Below are 21,245 nucleotides of genomic sequence, written 5' to 3'. Positions count from 1 at the left end.
ATAAATAGAATTCGTGCCTCATATTGAATTTACCGTGTATCACAATTCTTCCAGGTGGTAAAGATACCTCAAGACAAATGCTGGGCATAGAAGCCACAGGGCATAAATATGCAAAGAAGTAAAAAACTAACCTTTTCAAACAATAAGGCTTCTCTCACTTACCAACTTTACATTTCCCTGTATGGACCCGGAAGATGACTGGTTAGCCAGAGACGGGTAAGATTCCTCAAGGGAGGAACAACCTAAGACAGGCACAGTGGCAGGGGGGCCATCAGGTGAGAAATTGGGGATCAACAGAGGTGAGGCTCAGAACCTCCCCACCTCTGTTTTGAGAGAAATCTGCTGCATCCGTGCATGTTTTATTGCCTTTGTCTAGCTTGGATTAACACATAGTCTACAGGCACACACCTGATCATCTACATTTGCTCTCTTACAGCACTAAACTATGTTTTCTACCTTTATCTTGCATCTACCTACCACTTCAGCATTTTATTAAAAATAATAATAATAAAGAGAGAAATGTGGTATCCACATATAAATCAAGTATAAAAATCACACGAATATTCATATTTGAACTGACTGTTTATAGTTCATAATGCATGATCAAAACCGAAATTTTCTGTGATGACTGCCCTTTTACTGTTCACCATGTAACTTATTCACTATGTAAGAATTTGTTCTCCATGTAAGAACTTGGTCGTTATGCTTCAGAAGATTAGAGACTGACGAAAATTAATGATTATACATTGAGCATTGAGTCCCCTATACAGAATTTTATTGTTGTTAACAACCATTTGATCAAAAAAAATAGGAGAGATGCCCTCAAAAAAAAAAAAAGTACACACTTCCAATTGTAAAATAAATAAGTAACCGGATGTAATGTATAGCATAAGGAATATAGTCAAAATATTGTAACAACTTGGTATGGTGATAGCTGGTACCTAGAATTATCATGTATATAAATGTTCAATCACTGTGTTGTATACCTGAAACTAATGTAATACTGTGTGTCAACTATCCTTCAATAAAAAATAATTATCTAAAAAATAATAATAATAATATTAGTGAAAAAGGTATCTTCTTAGAAAACCCTTTTTCAGAAAATATTTTAAATTATTTTACTGAAATTTTAAAATCTGATATATTATATATATAAAATTATATATATAAAATTAAATTATACGTACATATAAGTAAAATCTGTAGTCTGTATTTGGGGCTGAATTACCAAAAGCTTCTGAAATACAGATTTAAACTTTCTTAAATTTAGGCAGTTTAAGCTAAGTGTTGAAGCCTTCACTGGAAAACGAAGCTCTTTGTTTTTACACTGACTTCTCTTCTGCCTTCTAATGAACTAGTTTTCTTTTCATAAATACCTGAATTTTCAATGTGAACTGCTATTTCTTGAGATTTGGACCACATACCCAATGCTACAATTGGATGTGAATATATAAAATAAGTTCATGTTCAAAAAATGTTTAAATGCATAAGCACAAGTGTGTGTGGCTAGTGATACATAAGTTAATGACAAGGCTGCTACCATGAATGACAGGAAGGGTCAGGATGAAAAATTACTTGATAATTGGCTTATGGTAGAGAATTAAAATATAAAAACATGGTTTTGATTTAGAAGACCAATCATCCAACACACACCAGAAAATACTAATTATTTTCTCTAAGCCAGTATAAAGTGAGAGATCTGAGATCAGATGGGCAAAGACCTCTTTATCTTTGATAAGATGAAGCCTACAGTTCATGTCATTCAAGCCTCACTGAGTGTACTAAGTGCTTCCTAGTCTTATGGAAATCAATCTTTGGATTTAGAAGGCTTTGATCCCACCTCTTGCCTGAACTTGCTGGGATTACAATTCACTCTAAGTATAAGGGGGCGACAGTCTATTTGTGCGAGTGATGCTTCAATTTCTAAGTTTGATTCACAAAACAAAACCAAATGAACAAAACAGCAGCAGACTTACAGACACTGAGAAGTGACTGACGGTTACAGCAGGGGAGGGGTTGGGGTCTCAGGGTGGGGTAGGTGAGGAGGATAAAGAGGCACTAAATCTCAAATCATAATATAAATTGACCAAGGGAATGGAAGTACAGCATGGGGAGTATAATGGTTGTGTAACATCTTCCTATGTTGACAGATAGTAACTGCACTAGTTGGGATGAGGATTTAATGTGTGTAACTGAACCACTGTGTTGTATACTTGAAACCAATATAAATTGTGTATCAACTATACTTCAATTAAAAAAATATTAAAAAAAACAGAAAAAAGTTCGATTTACAGATCTGAGGAAGGCAGCAAATGGTTATCTTTTCGATACTAAATAGTGGGGGTATTTAACCTGTAGTAACTCCATGGGCAGGTCATGGTGCCCTCATTTACATATGAGGGCCTCAAGTTGGAGAAATGAAGTCCTATATTAAAGGAGCAGAAAAACTGCTTGGGAGACTGGCAGGCACTCCCTCTGTGACCCTCCTTCTCATCACCCACTTTACCCCACCAACTTTTCAAATACTTAATACTAAAATGCTTTGCCACAAGAATGTTATGAAAATAAGTTTAGCTAAAAAACTTTAAAAACTTAAACAGTCAACTTTACTGATACCCTTGGAGATATCCTAGTTATCTTTCTGGGACAAAAGGAGATGAATAAGATGCAAGGATTATCACTTCAAAAATTCATATTTTTACAAGATGTACATTTCAGTTAAGATATGAATTTTATACAAATTCTCTTCCAAATCCCAATTACATGTCCTTTCTGTACACCACACTAGTTAAATGTGAAAATTTACAGTCATCTCTTGCTGTTTCATTTTATAAAGAATCTCCTTTTCAGTCTTAATATTATAAAACAGTTTGATTTTTTTTATTGTTACAAGAAGATGGATGTAAGAAGTCGTGACTATTAGCCTCAACATTGTTTCCGTTTCCCAGAGGGCTAACAGCAACGACAATAACCAACAGTTATATAGGTAGTGCTACCCTGTGTCCTGAGTATTTATACTTCAAAATCCCTCTCTAATGCAGTTAGTGGGGTCCAAATAATTTGATATGCCAGAGAAGCATTACTGAAAAGTTATTGTTAGCTGGCTAAGAATACTCTGGGGCAGTTATATCTAACCTTGCTCTGGCTATGGATTGATGCCATCTGGGAGCAATGGTTCTGAGTCCTGAAATCCTGGCTGGGACTTCCCAGACGGCCTGAGTGATTTGAGGAATTCCTAATTAGATGACATCCATTTCTTCAGCCCAATCCTGAGATATGTGGCCACTAGAATTCTGGGGATGTGGGCTGACCAAAGGTTGGGAATGAATCAGGTTATGTGTGAATGTGCATTTTCGCAGAAGAGTTACTCCAGGAATTGTTTTCTATATTAAATCACTAAAATCCTAAGGTAAAAGCAGTATTATCCCCATTTTTCAGATCAGGAAACTAAGGCTTTGAAGGTTGAGCAATTTGCTCACATGGCTAGTAAGTGGAGGAGGCTGGGATCTAACCCAGGCAGTCTGGCTCTACTTTACTGCCCCTTTTATCTTTGTCTACTCTTATGATTCCCTAGAACAACCCTTGAATTTACCTTGTGAATTATTATCCATGATCCACCCCCCAGAGTTCTTCAATTGTTTTGGTAATAGCAGAGGGATTTAATATTGATGTAGGCAACAAAAGAAGATTATTGCATGTCTGAGAGAAGAAAGAGAAGAGGGAATACAGCCGTCCCCCTATTCGGAGTACCTGAATGGATCATCAGAAGGGCTAGCATGGTGAGCACTGGCTCAGGGAGTCTGTAAAAGCCAATCTGCAGATTGTGAAGAGTCATGATCCCATCACTGGTTAGACTGAAGTCTCCCAGTGTCAGACCCATCAATATTCCTACAGCATGACAAGCCCAGCAAGGTTCCAGAGTGCTAACCAGGTAATTATTATCGTGCGAGGGCTATTTGTGTTTTCTTTCTTTGCCTGAAAAACATTAATGAAATTATGTGGCCATGCCTTTTATTCTTTATGTCTTCTTGCTGTTAGGTTTTTTCTGTCTACTCTTTCCCTGCTGTTAGCAAGATGAAAAAGGCTGCATATTCCAAGGCTTTCTGTTGACCTTTTGAGACTTAAAAGTCTCCCACAAGGGAAAGAAAGCATCCTTGAAATAAATGCAAGTTCACGAGATATCTCAGGCTTGTGGAGGAAGCAAATGACTCTGGGTTCTTTTCAACTCACAGCACACAGCAGGCAGAAAAGCAGCAATTTGAGATTTCAGTGAGTTTAGGAGTCTCACAAAATAATGTTGAGGGTTGGCAGGCAAAGATACTAGTGAGGTATTTGTGCTGCAAGTTTAAAATGTCCATACTTCCCAGGGTTTGAAACATAAGGCAGCCATAAGCTTATTAATTTCAGGCTGCCAACAGAATTTCTTTTTAATTTATCAATTTGGGGGGATTTGCCTTGTTTTGATTTGGCAAAAAGATAGCACTGGTTGCACATATTCATAAAGAGTTCCAGAGAAATGAAAATGTTATGCCATAAAAGAAGGGCAGCATCACATGGTGCAAATATCATCAGCTTGGAAAACACACTTGTGTTTAAACAGCAAATTGAACAATTAATAATTTTATCTTCTCAGGAGAGCTATTTAATACCATCACTGTTCCTGAATTAGGGCAATAGACTCCTAAGTTGTTTTCCTTCTTTTACTCATACCTGTCATACATTTGTTTAAATCTAAAGTTAAATATGAAGTTCTCCCTACAGCCTCTAAGGATCGACTTCTCTCACTTTATTTCTGAGTGATCTCCCTTCTCCCTCACTCAGTTCTAGCCACACTGGCTTCCTTGTTCTTCACACACACCAAGTACAAATCCACTATGGAGCTGTGGATTTGTTATTTCCTCTGCCTGGAATTCTCTTTTCAATTTCATCTCTTAAGAGCAGATTTCCCTAAACTAGTTATCTGAAAAAGTAACCTTTGTCATTCTAGATTCCCTTACTTCGCTATATTTTTCTTTTCAGCCTTTGTCTATCTATGAAGCTGCATTGGTTTACATGGTTGTGGGTCTCCCCCCTCTACCATATAAACACCACATGGACAGAGAACTGTCTTGGTCACTAGTCTAGCGCAAGTGTCTAGAACAGTGCCTGGTATATAAAAGGCATACAATAGTCTACCAGTTGTGTCTTGGTTTCTTTCTCTTTAAAGATAGAAAAAAGCCTTTTTGTAGTGTCTGTAAAGATTATAGATAATGCAGTAAATGAAATCTTAGAGTCCCCTAACACATTGCCACAGAATCTGCTTGTGTCTCATCCTTTTCCTTCATACTTACCAATTGTGTGCACTGTGATGGACTTCCAACTGCCAGTGTATGCAGTCCTTTGCCAGAATGTGTTTTCTGAAGCCTTTGAAGGACTGATATGCCTTGGAACACTTCATTGTGACTCTTGGGTAATGGTGCATAAGTATCCTAATTTCCCAAGGATAACTTTCTAAGGTGCATAAATACCCTAATTTCCTAGGGATAATTTATTCAGTGTAACTATGAGGCTTTTGTGTTTCACCCTTCCCTGCCACCCAATCACAGTGGCAGCTAGCTTGATAAAACATCCTTTATGGGCTGCCTGCCTTTTCCTTTATCATTTCTCCACTTCCCTACTTTTCTTCTCCAATAAAATAATTGCATTGAATTATTGTCTCAGGATCTGTTTCTGGGGGAGCTCAAACAGATATTTAAAAATGGTAGTTGCTAGTATAGAATGATGTCTTCTAGTCTACCAGGTAGAAGTCATACCTTTTAATATAAAATATCTGTGCCTCTATAAATGTGTGCCATTCTATAGGTCTTAATAATTATTAAAAATAATAGTATATTTCTATTACATTTAGCTTATTCCCAAGTATCTTACACTGTAGTCCTCAATTCTGCATGGCATACTTATTTTGGTATGTAGGGCTAGGCAGTTGAGATGCCTCAAACACACTGCTGGTCTCCTTCTCAAACACTTTACAAATCTGAAGATTTGTGAGGAGGCTAAAGAGAAAAACTAAAAAATTCTGAATAGTAGAATTACTGGTCTTATAGATCCAAGAAGACAAAGACTCATCAGGCTCTTATAAAATAAAAATACTAGAGGACTGTGTCCTAGAAATACTGGCAAATCAGGGTTAGACTAAATGTTAACAAAACTGAGTTCAAAGAGGAACCATTTCAATTCCTGAATGGATTCAGGTAAGTAGTCCCTTCCTTATCTAACAAAGAAAATGGAAATCCATCTATAGTGGGATATAACATCACATAGAGACTCTATGGTTCTTTCATACATACTTTTTGGCATAAAAAAAGTATGAGACATGTGAAGAGGAAATACCATATAATAGATATTCTAAAAAACCTACACATAATAGAAGGTCTAATATTGGAGTTAGCAGATAAGAAAACAAATTAGCTATAATAATATGTTGAATAAAAAAGAGACAAAACTTAGCTAAAATAGGTGAAAGGATGGAGAATTTCACTGGAGTATTGTAACTTTAAAAAGGGAATCTAGTGGATAGTCTAGAACTACAAAATATAATAACTGCAATTAAGAAATGATTGGATGGGTTTGGAACACTTCATTGTGAAGAACCCAAGACCAGTGAATAAAATACATCAGTGGGAAATATCCAAACAAAATCAAAGAGAGAAAAAATGGGGGAAAATCTTAAATATGCCATAAGACAAGTGAGACATAATCAAAAGATCTAAAGTGTATGTAATTGGAGTCCCAGAATAGCAAAAAGAAAACATGGAATAGTAGCAATATCTTAGGTGTTTTATCCAATAATTTCCCTAAACTGATCAAAATCATCAACCTGAATGGATTTAAGAAGTTAAGCAAATGACCAGCAGGATTTAAAATAAAGAAACTTGACACATCATAGTCAGACTCCTGAAAATGAATGTAAAGAGAAACTTTACCAGAACTTAAAAGTCAAATTAACTTCAAGGATTGACAAGCTGAATAACTGATTTCTGAACAATAGAAATAATGGAAGCCAGAAGAAAATGGGAAGAGTCTATAACGTACTGAAATAAAATGAACTTCCAGCCTAACATTACATACCTAACAAAAATTTCCTTCAAAAATGGAAGTGAAGACATTTTCAGACAAATTCTGAGAGAAATCATAGTATGACCTATTAAGAAAATAAGAAAAGGGGAGCTTCCAGCAGAAAGAAAATGAACACAGACAAAAACATGGAAATTGGGAAGAAAGAAAAAATACCAAAAGGAGTAAACATGTAGAAAATAGAAATAAATATCAGCTTATAATTGTAATGTTTATATAGCTTAAAATAGAATTAAACATATGAGAACAATAATGAAAAATTCAATAATAGAGGATTAAAGAAGTGCAAATGTTCTAATATAGAATTGGGGAGGTAATAATTATGTGAATTAACTATAATAAGCCAAGAATACAATGTTATAATCTCTGTAGTAGTCATTAAAAGAATAACAAGATAATGTTTTAGTATATTTCTACTATTTAAAAGGGGAGAACTGAAATAATAAAAAAAGTGATGGATCTAAAAAGCCAGAAGAAAAGAGGAACATAAAACATGTGAGAAACAGAACTAAATTGAAAAATTGTAGCTATAATACCTGTTATATCAGTAAATACATTAAATGTAAATGAATTAATTCTTCATGTAAAAAATGATTAACTGGATTAAAAACACAAAACCCAATTATATGTTTCTTATAAGGGAAACACTTTATTTTAAATAACATTACAGAAAAGTTAGAAGTGAAAGGATAGACTTGGGGGTCTAGAGACTACAAAGACTGTTACTCCCACACTTATAGTGAGAACTAAAAAGCCTGAGGAATATGCAAGTTCTTGATTTTCCTTGAATTTATGAGACTGCTAAGATTGCAGAGTTGAAAACTAACGTAAAATATGGAAAGAGATGGGAGGTCTTTGGCTTACTGTGTAGATGTAGCCAGCCACCAGTAAGAAGGTTTCAACTAGAATAGTTGATGAATTGGCAAAAGTAACTGTGGGCTAGAGGGAGAGTTGGAAGACCTGAGGTCCACAGAGATGACAGAGGGGAATAATTTACATTCTCTTGCAAGTTTTTCCCTACAAGTCTCTACAGATTAGAGGCACTGACTGGGAAGACTAAGAAGAGTCCTGAGAAAGATTCCTTCCTGCTACAAACCAGAGGAAAAGAAGAGTACCTGCTGAGAAATGTGCATAAAACTCTACCTACATCTTTCTCCTTTATCTCCTCTATGGAAACAAGCCCTAATGTACAGGGTAGGGGAAGGGCAATAAAAATTGTTGCCTCTAGGTTAATAGTAAAAACTTTCAGCTGAAGGAAGGAGACAGATAAAATACTTTCTACACCAAGGGAGGAGCAGGAATATATGCTGGGCCCAGAATTAGAGCTGGAAGATAAGCAGGAGAAATTTAAAAGCTACATTCCCCAATGCCAGGGAAATAGTACCTATTCAAAACTGAGGTATAAACATACCTTCAGGGAATACCACTCCTGCCCCAGTCTGTCCACAAAGCTAATGAGCATTGAGTAAAAGAAACAGTGGAGGGAAAAGATGCTCCACACTGCTAATTATCAGAGAAATGCAAATTAAAACAACAATGATATATCACCTCACACCAGTTAGGATGGTCAGCATCAAAGAGACTGAGAACAACAAATGCTGGTGAGAATGTGGAGAAAGGGGAACCCTCCTACACTGCTGGTGGGAATGTAAACTAGCCTAGGAATTTACCCAAAGAAAACAAGTTCTCAGATTCAAAAGGACATATGCACCCCTATGATTTTTGCAGCATTTTTTACAATAGCCAAGATATAGAAGCAACCTAAGTGTCTATCAGTAGATGAATGGATAAAGAGGAAGTGGTACATATACACAATGGAATGCTTTTCAGCCATAAGAAAAAAACAAATCCTACCATTTGCAACAACATGGATGGAGCTAGAGGGTATTATGCTCAGTGAAATAAGCCAGGCAGAGAAAGACAAGTACCAAATGATTTTCTCATTTATGGAGTATAATAACAAAGCAAAACTGAAAGAACAAAATAGCAGCAGACTCACAAACTCCAAGAAGTGACTAGCAGTTACCAAAGAGGAGGGGTGGGAGAGGGTAGGTGTGGAGGGAGAGAAAAGGGGATTGAGAGGTGTTATGATGAGTTCACATTGTGTGTGGGGGATCATGGGGAAGACTGTAGCACAGAGAAGACAAGTAGTGACTCTGTGGCATCTTACTGCACTGATGGAAACTGAGTGCAATGGGGTATCGGTGGGACCGATAATATGGGTGTATGTAGTAACCACACTGTTTTTCCTGTGAAACCTTCATAAGAGTGAATGGGGAATATATAAATATATAAAGAGTGGAGGGGGAAGAAGAAGAAGAAAGAGGGAAAAAAAGAACCTTTAGATTGTGTTTGAAATAATGTAACAAGCAAGTTAAGTTAGACAGTTAGATAGTAAAGAAGCTATCCTTGAACCTTTGGTAACCATGAATCTAAAGCCTGCAATGGCAATAAATACATACTTCTGATAATCACCCTAAATATAAATGGACTGAATACACCAATCAAAAGACATGGAGTGACAGAATGGATAAGATAATAGGACCCATTTATATGCAGCCTAGAGACTCACTTTAAACCCAAAGACATACACAGACTAAAAGTGAAGGGATGGAAAAAGATATTTCATGCAAATAATAGGAAGAAAAAAGCAGGAGTTGCAGTTCTTGTATCAGACAAAATAGACTTTAAAACAAAGAAAGTAACAAGAGACAAAGAAGGACATTAGATAATGATAAGGGATCAGTCCAACAGAGGATATAACCATTATAAATATTTATGCACCCAACATAGGAGCACCCAAATATGTGAAACAAATGCTAACATAATTAAAGGGGGATGTAGAATGTAATGCATTCATTTTAGGACACTTCAACACACCACTCACTCCAAATGATAGATTAACTAGACAGAAAATAAGTAAGGAGACAGAGGTACTGAACAACACATTATAACAGATGGACCTAGTAGACATCTACAGAACACTCCATCCAAAAGCAGTAGGATACACAGTCTTCTAAAGTACACAAGGGACGTTTTCCAGAATAGATCACATATTAGGCCACAAAAGGAGCCTCAGTAAATTCAGAAGGATTGAAATTGTACCAACCAGTTTCTTAGAACACAGAGGTATGAAACTAGAAATAATTTATGAAAAGAAAACAAAAAATGCCCCAAACACATGGGGCTTAACAACATGCTCCTAAATAATCAATGGATCAATGACCAAATAAAAACAGAGATCAAGCAATATATAGAGACAAATGAAAACAACAACTCAACAGCCCAAAATATGTGGGATGCAGCAAAGGCTAAGAACCTCAAGAAAGAATCAACAGCATTCTTCAACAAAGTAGAGCAAATAGTTCTAAAATTTATATGGAACCACAAAAGACCCCAAATGGCCAAAGCAATCCTGAGAATAAGAACAAAGCTGGGGGGATTATGCTCCCTAACCTTAAACTCTACTACAAAGCCACAGTAATCAAAACAATTTGGTATTGTCATAAGAACACAACCATAGATCAATGGAACAGAATAGAGAGCCCAGATATAAACCCATACATATATGGCCAATTAATAAATGATAAAAGAGCTATGGATATACAAGGGGGAAATGACAGCCTCTTTGACAACTTGTGTTGACAAAACTGGACAGCTACGTGCAAGAGAATGAAACTGGATTATTTTCTAATTCCATATGCAAAGTAAACTCAAAATGGATCAAAGACCTGAATGTAAGTCATGAAATCAGAAAAGTCGTAGAAGAAGTCATAGGCAAAAATCTCTTGAATATAAACATGAGCAACTTTTTCCTGAACATATCTTGGGCAAGGGAAGCAAAATAAAATATGACCCAATGGGACTACATCAAACTAAAAAGTTTCTGTACAGCAAAGGATGGCATCAGCAGAATAAAAAGGCATCCCACAATATGCAAGAACATATTCCTAAATGACTTACCTGATATGGGGTTAACATCCAAAATACATAAGAAGCTCACAGGCTTCAACACCCTAAAACAAATAACCCAATTAAAAAATGGCAGAGGATCTGAACAGAATCTTCTCCAAAGAAGAAATTCAGATGCTCAACAGGCACATGAAAAGATGCTCCACATCACCAATCAACAGGGAAATGCAAATTAACACCACAATGAGATACCACCTTACACCATTTAGGATGGCCAAAATCCAAAAGACAAGGAACAACAAATGCTGGTGAGGATATGGAGAAAGGGGAACACTCCTACACTGTTGGTGAGAATGTAAATTAGTTTAACTGTTATGGAAAGGAATATGGAAGTTCCTCAAATAACTAAAAATAGAAATACCATTTGACCTAGGAATTCCACTCCTAGGAATTTACCCCAAGAAAACAAGATCCTGGATTCAAAAAGACATATGCACCCCTACGTTTATCACAGCACTATTCACAATAGCTAAGATATGGAATCAACCTAAATGTCCATCTGTAGATGAATGGTTATAGAAAATGTGGTATATATACACAATGAAATATTATTCAGCCATAAGAAGAAAACAAATTCTACCATTTGATACAACACTGATGGAGCTAGGGGGTGTTATGCTCAGTGAAATAAGCCAAACAGAGAAGGACAAGTACCAAATATTTCCCTATTTGTGGAGTATTACAACAAAGCAAAACTGAAGGAACAAAACAGCAGCATCCTCACAGACTCCAAGAAGGGACTAGTGGTTATCAAAGGGGAGGGGTGGGAAAGGGTGGGTGGGGAGGGAGGGAGGCAGAAGGGGATTAAGGGGCATTATGATTAACAAACATAATGTAGGGGGTGCATGGGGAAGGTAGTATAGCATGGAGAAGACAAATAATGACTCTATAGCTTCTTACTATGCTGATGGACAGTGACTATAATGGGGCTGGGGGTACTCACAGTTACTATGTGTGAATGTAGTAACTACAATCTTGCTCATGTAGAACCTTCATAAGATTCTATGTCACTGATTCTTTAATTTTTTTTCCAAAGAATCTTTTTGGAGGCATAACCCACCCACTTCCACCCAAAAGAAAACACACAGACACAAAAGAACCAGTGGACTATTGCTAGGACAGCAGATGCCCTCTGTAGTACCATGTAAAGGGAGGACCTAAAGCTGAGGGTGCAGCAGATATTAAGAAATGTCCACTGGACAAATAGCCTCCAATGTAAGTACAGGTTATCACTAGAGGAATCTGAAGGCTGGTACTCACTGAGAGTGAACAGAACAACAACAAACTGAAATACAAGCTGACTCTCTAGTTAAGACAAATTCCCCTACTAAAGGCCTAGCAAAAGGAAAGGTGTGTCCACTTCCAAGCTCAAAACCTATATACTTTAATCTCTCTTGTTCTGCACAAGTTAAGCACACAGATGTGCACACACACACACACACACACACACACACACACACACACACACACACTCCCCAGAGCAAAACAATCAGTAGAATCAGATGTGGCCATTACAGAGATGTTGGAATTGTGTAACAGATAACTTAAAATAACTTTGATCAATATGGAAAAGGCTTAATGGAAAAGTTGGGCAATGTGTAAGATTATATGAATAAGTTTTACCAAGACATGGAAACTATAAAAAAGAATCAAAATGAAATAATAGAAGTAAAAACCACAGTAACATAGATGAAGACTGCCTTGTATGGACTCATTAGTAGACTGGGCATATCCAAGGACAGACTCAGTAACTTGAATATACGTCAATAGAAATTGCCCAAACTGAAACAAAAAAATAGTAAGTGCAGAGAGAAAAAGCAAAAACAAACCACAGCATCCAAGAACTGTGGGATAGTATCAAATTGTTTTATAAATGTAATATTGGAATGCTAGAAGGAGAAAACAGAAAAATTGGACAGAAGAAATATTTAAAGAAGTAATAGTTGACAATTTTCCAAATTAATGACAGATACCAAACCAGATTCAAGAAGTTGAGAGAACACCACCAGGATAAATACCAATCAAACAAATAAGCAAGTGCACACCTAAGCATATTATAAACAAATAATTGATAACCAAAGACAAGAAATTTTGCATGTAAAAGAGACATTATATACAATTGTACATACATAGGCAAAATCAAAATACAACTTGAAACTGTATCCCATATATTTACAAAAGCTAACTAAAAATGTTTTATAGACATAAATTTAAAATATAAAACTAAAAAACTACTGGAAGAAAACTTAGGAGAAAATCTTTGTGACCTTAGATTAGGCCAAGTATTTTTAGATATTATACCAAAATCATGATGCATAAAAGAAAAATGTGCAAGTTGCATATTATCCAATTTGAAAGGTTCTGGGCTATGAAAGACACTGTTCAATGCCTAAAATGATAAGCTCAAGATTGGAAGAAAATGTTTGCAAATGACATTTCTTGCAAAGGTCTTGTATCTAGAAATTATAAATAATTAACAAAACTCTTCAGTAAGACAACCACAACTAATTTGTTTTAGCTCTCCAGGTGATTCAAACATATAAAAGAGTTTGCAACTCTCTCCTCTATGGAATCCTCTCTCACTTTTCTGAACAATATAGCTCTCCTTTTGTCTTAGATTAGAGTTGCCTATGCAACACGATTCTAAACTCCAGATGCATTCATATTCCCTAGAATTTGTCTGGAATGGTTTTCTGATGTGTGCATCACAGCTTATAGGCAGCTGGGCTATTTCTTTTTTGGTCCTTCTGTCACTTCTGTTATTCTGTTCTTTCTTGATACTTGAAGGCTTAAATGTGACTTTAGGTTTCAGGCAGGCACATCTTTTGAAAGGCAAAATATAGAATGTAAAACATGTGATATTTACTTCAAAAGATCATTAAATGAAAATGCATCTCAACCTGTCCATATGACTTCTAGACTGATGAAGTTGATACACTTTTGAGCACCTCCCCAGGAACAACTTGGGCATGCCTGTTTTCATTCAGGATAGACTTCCCAGCAAGTCCACGGAAGGTGGATGAGTTGAAGTAAGTTAATTCTTCTAATACTGATTTTTTATGATTTGCTCATCTGTTTTTAAGGATTATTTTCTATAAAAGTGACAGTCAGATTTTAGCCGGCATGAAAATCACCTACGGAGAAAGTTTTTTTAAAAAATGTAGATTCTTGACCTTCTATCTCCAAAAATATGTGCAGTTAATATTGGGGTGAATTCCCCAAACCTACATTTTAAAATAAACACCTTTCCATTATTCTAATGCAGCTGGGGCTATAAAACATCCCTAAGAGTTCTGTGTGATCATCTCTGAGAATTTTATGTGTTTATATTGGTCCCATAACTGAAAACTAGCACAAACACTGAACTTCACCACTGCATATATTCTGAGGCAAAAAGAGAGCTTGCTAAAATATAGGAGAAAAATCTAGCTTTGAACATAAACCTCCATTTCACTGACTTTTTTTTTGTAAATGAACTTTTGTGAGATGACTTACTGGAGAGTTATTATGGGCCAAGTATGACAATAGTCATTAATATCCTGGCCACAAATGCAATTCATTTGGTAAATGCCAGACTATGTAGTACCTAACATAATTGCATTCCGAAGCTAGGTTGTGGCAGTGGACCCTGGGTGGCCATGTGGATCACTCCTTTGAAGCATTAGATAGAAACCTCAATGTGTGGCCAAGAATTGGAGGTGTCTCAGTTCCCATCTTTACTCCCATCCAATTTTCTTTTAGACTGAGATATATTCAGAATAAAGAAGGAAGGAATATTCTTTCTGTCTTTTTCATCTTGGGGTCCTGACTCAGTATGAAAATATTCTGGCTGTTCAGAAGGTTTGTGTAAGAAAACAATTTAGTTTCTCATATGTATATAGTAATTATGAAACCAGCAAAGGGAAATTGAAGACAATTTGGTTATCACTACAGTATTGTACTGCTTTTTTTCTTTTTTCTCAAGTTTCAGCCTTTTCTTCAGTGAGGACTCTCAGGATACACTGTCATTATAACCCCCAAAATACTTTCCTCATCAAATGCATTTTCTTTTGTACTTTATTTTCCATTTAGCTTTTGCTAAATACAACTGGGAATGGCATTATGGTCTCAGATGAAAGAAGAAAAATTAAGTGTGTTAAAAAGCTGTCTGGTGCCTTTTCTAGGAGGGTAAATTTCATTGTCATTCATGAGCCTATTGGTTGACTTAATGGAGCACACAGGAGTGTGATTCTAGAAAATGCTATTGTGAATTTTGGGAGCTTAAGTGAGTCGCATGGTCACCACTGCTCATCCTTTGCATTTGTTAAATTGTATTTCTCACTAGAGGTAACACTTGCAACAAACTGGAGGAAAATAGGTCTTGCTGCAGCTTTATTTGAGGAAATTGATTAAGATAAATTTAAGATTGTGCCTGTCTTAGAGAAAAATGAAACAACTCATTATGTAAAGAATGGGCTGTTTGCTATTATTCTGATAGGGAGTAATTTAATGAGCAAATTTATAAACTGTTGAAGCCATTTTCTTGGCATTTGTATTTTATTTGGTGGTTCCTAAAGAAAAAAATTAACCCATATTAGAAGGTGAGCAAATGTTGACACAGAAAAATTTGGAAAATATACAAAATTACAAAAGAAATGAATAGTATTGTTAATATTTTGATGCATGTGTTTCCAGCCTGTTTTCTATGTATGCATGTATGTTTTTGGCATCATTTTATACACTGCTCTGTATTCCATTTTCCCCCTTGTAAGCAATTTCCCAATGTTAATAAAATTTTTTCACAAATATATATTTAATCATGTTGTCTTTATTTATGCACTATAATTTAATTAGCCATTCTTTCTTAATTGGACATTTAAGTTTATCTGTAATATTCTAATTATCTTGATCCATCATAGGAGGCCTAAAATATCTGTGAGAGATCCCATATTTCCAACAAATAAATTAAATGGCAGATGATGGGTCCTGAATCTCCTTGTTTATAGTAACTAACTGGCTTCTTGAGAATATTTAAAATGTTGAATAGGATTATAGGCCTTAAGAACTGGTTACGTTGGGAATGTCTTTTTGTTACATTTGGGGTTGATTGTTTCCATGCTTGAGGTAAGAGGATTAAAGTAGGAGTCCCAGTTCTTTCTGCAGGGACTAGAGAGGCAAGGCAGGCAAGAAGGGATAGGTTTATAGCTCCAAATCTGCAAAGTTGTTGAAATTCACTGTGAAGTTTCTGAGCTCAGTATTGAGAAGATCTGATCTCAGTAACTTCTCTGATAGGTAGTTTCCCTACCTAATTGGCTAGGTGAAAAATATGGAAGTCTGGGAAGTGACTAGGACTTGCATAGAGATACTTTGGAGAGAGAAGTGTTAAAATCAGCTTTTTACCAGATAGAAGTTTGAGATCTTCTGATGCTATCGATTTTGGTTTGCTGTGTTTGGGGTTGGGAAGAGGACTCACCTAGATTCCCAAATTGAAAGTCTGAGTAAAGTTTGATCATCATAAATGAATGAATGCATGCCTCTGATTCTCCCATGTGACAATTTTGATAATTTTCTGGAATGACTCACAGAACTTAGAACTCACAGAACTCTATACTTACTGTTACAGTTTTTATAAAGGATAAAAATAAACAGCCAGATGAAGAGATATATAGGATGAAGTCCAAAAGGGTCCAGACTTCAGGAGCTTCTGTCTGCGTGGAGTTGGGGCCCAACACCATACCAACAGCTTGCTGGATTCATCAATTTGGAAGCTTTCCAGACCCTGTCATTTAGGAATTTTTTTAATTATATTTTTTATTGAGGTCTAATTATGTATATGAACAGTTGATTAAATAATTGGTCAGTGAGGTTTGACCTCAATCTGCAGCCTCTTTCCACCCTTCAGAGGAGTTTTATTTTAATTGAGAAAGCAGTTTAAGTCAGTTAAAGTTTACCCTGTTAAGGCCTTGAGACTGCCGTTTGGCTAAGGAGGAGCTCTCTACAAGCCTTGCCTGCTATCTTCCCAACCAACCTCTTTGCTCTTCACTCGAGGGAGCAGTTCAGGAGCAGTTCGTACTTTGATGCATCTCAACTAGGCCTCTTGACAGCAACACTTTCATCCTAATCATGATTCATTCCACAGGAGAGCTCTGGATCTGCTTCTGCCCACACTCTGCAGCCATAGACAAGCTCTGCTCCATACTCACTCCCATCCCAAACTCCTATAACGCCTTCCCAGCTTTAGGGTCTGAGGCCTTGCTTGTCCAGAGGGGGCCTTATATTTGTCCACATAAAAAGTAACATACAGAACAAGTTCTATTCAGAATTGCAAACTGGCACTTTACCATAGTTATAACACTATTAATAACAACATTAAAAGCCAAAGATATTTATAGAGAGCTTACTAAGTGCCAGGTATAATGTTTGGTGCTTTATATGCATTATTTTAATTAATTCTTACAATAGCCCTATAAATTGCTCCCACCATTTTACAGGTAGGAAAACTAAGTCACAGAGAGGTTATTCAGATGGTAGGTGGAAGTAATAGGATTCAAACTCAGTGATTCTGACTCCAGGGCCAAGGCCACATGAGGCAGCACTGATAGATCAGAAAAGGAAAGGAATGAATTAAGTAAGGTTTCTTGGAGAAAGGTTATAATTTCTCCAAGCAAATAAAGACATAGGCCTGAGGGCAGGTTGGGAAGGGATTGTGGCTCTGGGGCAGAGGGCGTTCCCAGCTCCCGGCAAGTTCACTTGGGATTCAGTGAGACCAAATGACAACAGAACATTGTTGGGGCTGAGTAAAAGGATTTATACTAAGCATTATTCTCATGATGGCAGACTGAGCACTAGAATCACATCTGCTTCTGGCAAGTCTGCATGCAGCAAGCCCGTCTCCATGTCTGCCTCCACCCCAGGCTCTGCAACAAGCACTGTGCATAGCTCTTTACATAGCAGCACAGGCAATAATGGCTTATTGCCAACACGTGTGCAAGCATGTGCCTGTACAATATGCCAAGTATTACATCATTGCACGTGCACAGTGGGTGAGTAGATCAGAATAAGGTGAGGATCCTGTCTGTGGGCCTTCCATTTTCCCTACAGGGATGTTTCAAGTCAAGAAAATACTGTGCACCCACGATCCTAGAACCTACTGTAATTTATCTCAGATTAATGTCTTTTCATCTTTGCATGTGCTACTTCCTGCACTTGGAAAGCTTTCCCTTTTTTATTAATTTGACTGACTGCACCTGGAATGCTTTTCTTTTTTTTCATTTGACTGATTCCTGTCCATTCTATTAAACTAGCTTAGTAACAACCTTGTCTTGACACTGTCCTTATATGCAATGTTGTTGGTTTACTGCTCCCTATTCACCCTGTACTAACTTCTGACATAGCTTGTATAGATTGATTGTAAAAACATCCCCAAATTTACACCATTTTCTTTATCCACACACTTTGCCATGGAACTTTGCAGCCCCATGAAAAGGTTGTATTTATTTCCCTGACACCTTGAGCATGGTCTGGTCTTGTGACTTTCAATGGCCAGGCAAGACTGTTTTGAGAGATGTTGTGCCTAGTTTTAGCCTGGACTCCCAAAAATCTTGTGAGTGGTGTCTTGGAGCTCTACATCTCCCAAGAAAACAGGCTTGGATGCCCTAGATGAGGAAGCACATGGGGGACAGCTGAGCTAACCCCCAAGAAACAGAGCCCTTGGCCAACCCACCAGCTGATCATAGATACAAGAGGAAGCCCAGAAAACTGAAGTTTGAAATCTGCAAAACTGCCTTGTCAACCTGGGGGCTCATGACAAACCAAATGCTGTTATTGTTTAAAGCTGCTAAGTCTTGGGATGATATTTAGCATAGCAATTACTAATGGGTGCAGAAAATGTTGCCCACAACAAAATTGTAAAGCATGTGGCATTGACTCTGCATCTGAGTAAGTGGAGGCTAGAAAAATGATTGGCAAACTGTAAGCTCAGGCTGGAAATATGATGGGGACTTTTTTAGGGGAGACTGGAAAAATAACAACCCATGTATAGTAATAAAATGACCAGCAGATTATCTGTGGTACCTTGGGGGATGGAATATGTCCCTAAGGAACTTTTGGATTTGGCTGAGAAGATCTCTAGGCACAATGTTGAAAGCATCAGTTGGTTGCTGCCTGATAAAAATGATAAAGTACAGAAAGAAAAAATGAACTGGAAAAAAGGGCTGGTCATGCTGCAAAATATGAAGTTTGAAACATAAAACATTTCTTACCTCTAGCCTGTTAGGCCAGCAAACAATTAAACACAAGGTATGCCAGAAAGACATGGTCTTGGGGTAAAGATAGGCAAGGAAGCAATTTGTAGAATCTAGGCCATCACATTTTGATCAACTAAAGAAACAAACATAATTGGGTAGTAATGAGAAATTAATATGAAGGAATCTAGGAAGCTCTGTGGTATCTTTACAAATTTGAACATGTGCTTATTTTTAAACCTGCTAACTTCTCTCTTATCTTTTATTACTATAATTGTCACCCTTTTATCTATCTTTTTCATTTGGTCTATTTCTTTTTGCTTACTCACTCCCTATTTTTCAAGGATGGAAGCAACATAAGAATTTAAGTGTAATGACTCTTGTTACATTTTTCCAAACCATCCATTTTAGGTAACAGACTCTGCATGATGAGTTTTAAACATAATTATTATAATTGAACACCTGGTAATTTATTGCTGAATAAATTTATAAATTTATGTAAGAAAGTATAACTTAATATCCAGGTATGATTGTGGTGGTCAAATACCTTTCAAATTGTGAAGTAAAGGCAAAGCAATTTGTCAGGTCTTAGGTATCAAGTAAAAGTGCCTTAAAATAGAACGTAGTAGATTTCTGCTTTTAATTTTTTTGGTAAGCACAAGAGTTTCAGAGAAGTTTTTTTCTTTTTGTAACCACTGTGGAATTGTTTATAGTTAGAAGCCTAGTCTTTCAGGCTTCTGCTTTCTACAAGTCACAGAGGGGGTATTTGTATTTGCCAAAATTGAAAAGGGCAGAATATAAAAAAATTCATATGTTGCAATATTCTGTTCCCTTTGCCAAAGCAGGCCCAGCTCCTTCCTAGTCAGACAAGGTTAAATGGAGACCTTCATCTGAGTCACTTTCATGAAAAGCGATTTGCAGTTTCCACATATTTTCAGTGAGCACAGGATAATAATGATGATGATAGTGATGAGGATGAGGATGACAATAATTAATTAAGACTTTTCTGAGTAATTCTTGGAGCACAGTTTCCTGCTGCACAAAATGGATGAAAGATGTGATATTTGCATAGTTCATCAGTGTGGTGTGGTGGCTAGCCAGGCAGGAAGCAAACAAAGGAACAGTGAAATATGATAAGCAAATCTCCCCTTTCATCCCTGTCATGGCTGAAAGTTCACTAAAACTAGCATCAGTTCTGAGTCTGTGCTCTGGAAGTTGTGAATATGTTGGAGGGGTGTAGAAGCAATGAGGCAGAGTCAGAAGTTGATTCTATAAGGGATTTAAAGACAGGGTCAAGAAGAACCTAAGACCACTAAGAGTATTTGAGTTTCTATTGGTCACAAGCACTGGGTCACGAGGTTTCTGACCATTAGGACTTCTATATGACTTGAATCAAACTAACTCTCCTGTCAGTTCAAGCTGTAAAAGATGGATAAAACAAAAGTTTGAAGGCACTGGGAAGTAGCCAAGTCAGCTAGGACTTGAAAGGCCAAGACCTCTGAGAAAAATTAGGTGCACTGGGGAGAGTCTACATGTATTTCTGTATCTTCTCTTGGGTTATCTGTCAACTTCACAGATTGTGGAATAGAAGCCTCGTGTGTAGAGGGAGCCTGGAATTTTGACAATCTCATTAAGCTGAGGAAACAGATACTGGTGTTGAAGTCACAACAGTGACAAGGAATTGAAGATCCAACATCCTGGAGGGATTCTTGGAGACATGAGTCTGAAATCTGTGTGGAGTTTCCTGAGGCACCCACCAGCTCTTAGGTGTGAGATAAAGTGAGCCAAATCTCTGAGGAAACTAGTGGACAGCAGCAACTGGGAAGCTAAGTAGCTGAGCAGAGATTTTTGTTAGTCACCTAACACTGAGTAAGCAGAGGTTGGGGTTCAGGGACCAACAAGGCACAGAAGTCCTGGGAAACACCCTCATGCTTTTAG

Source organism: Manis javanica, chromosome 7 (genome assembly GCF_040802235.1).
Source record: "Manis javanica isolate MJ-LG chromosome 7, MJ_LKY, whole genome shotgun sequence".
Taxonomy (NCBI): Eukaryota; Metazoa; Chordata; class Mammalia; order Pholidota; family Manidae; genus Manis; species Manis javanica.
Note: the sequence above shows the minus strand (reverse complement) of the source record.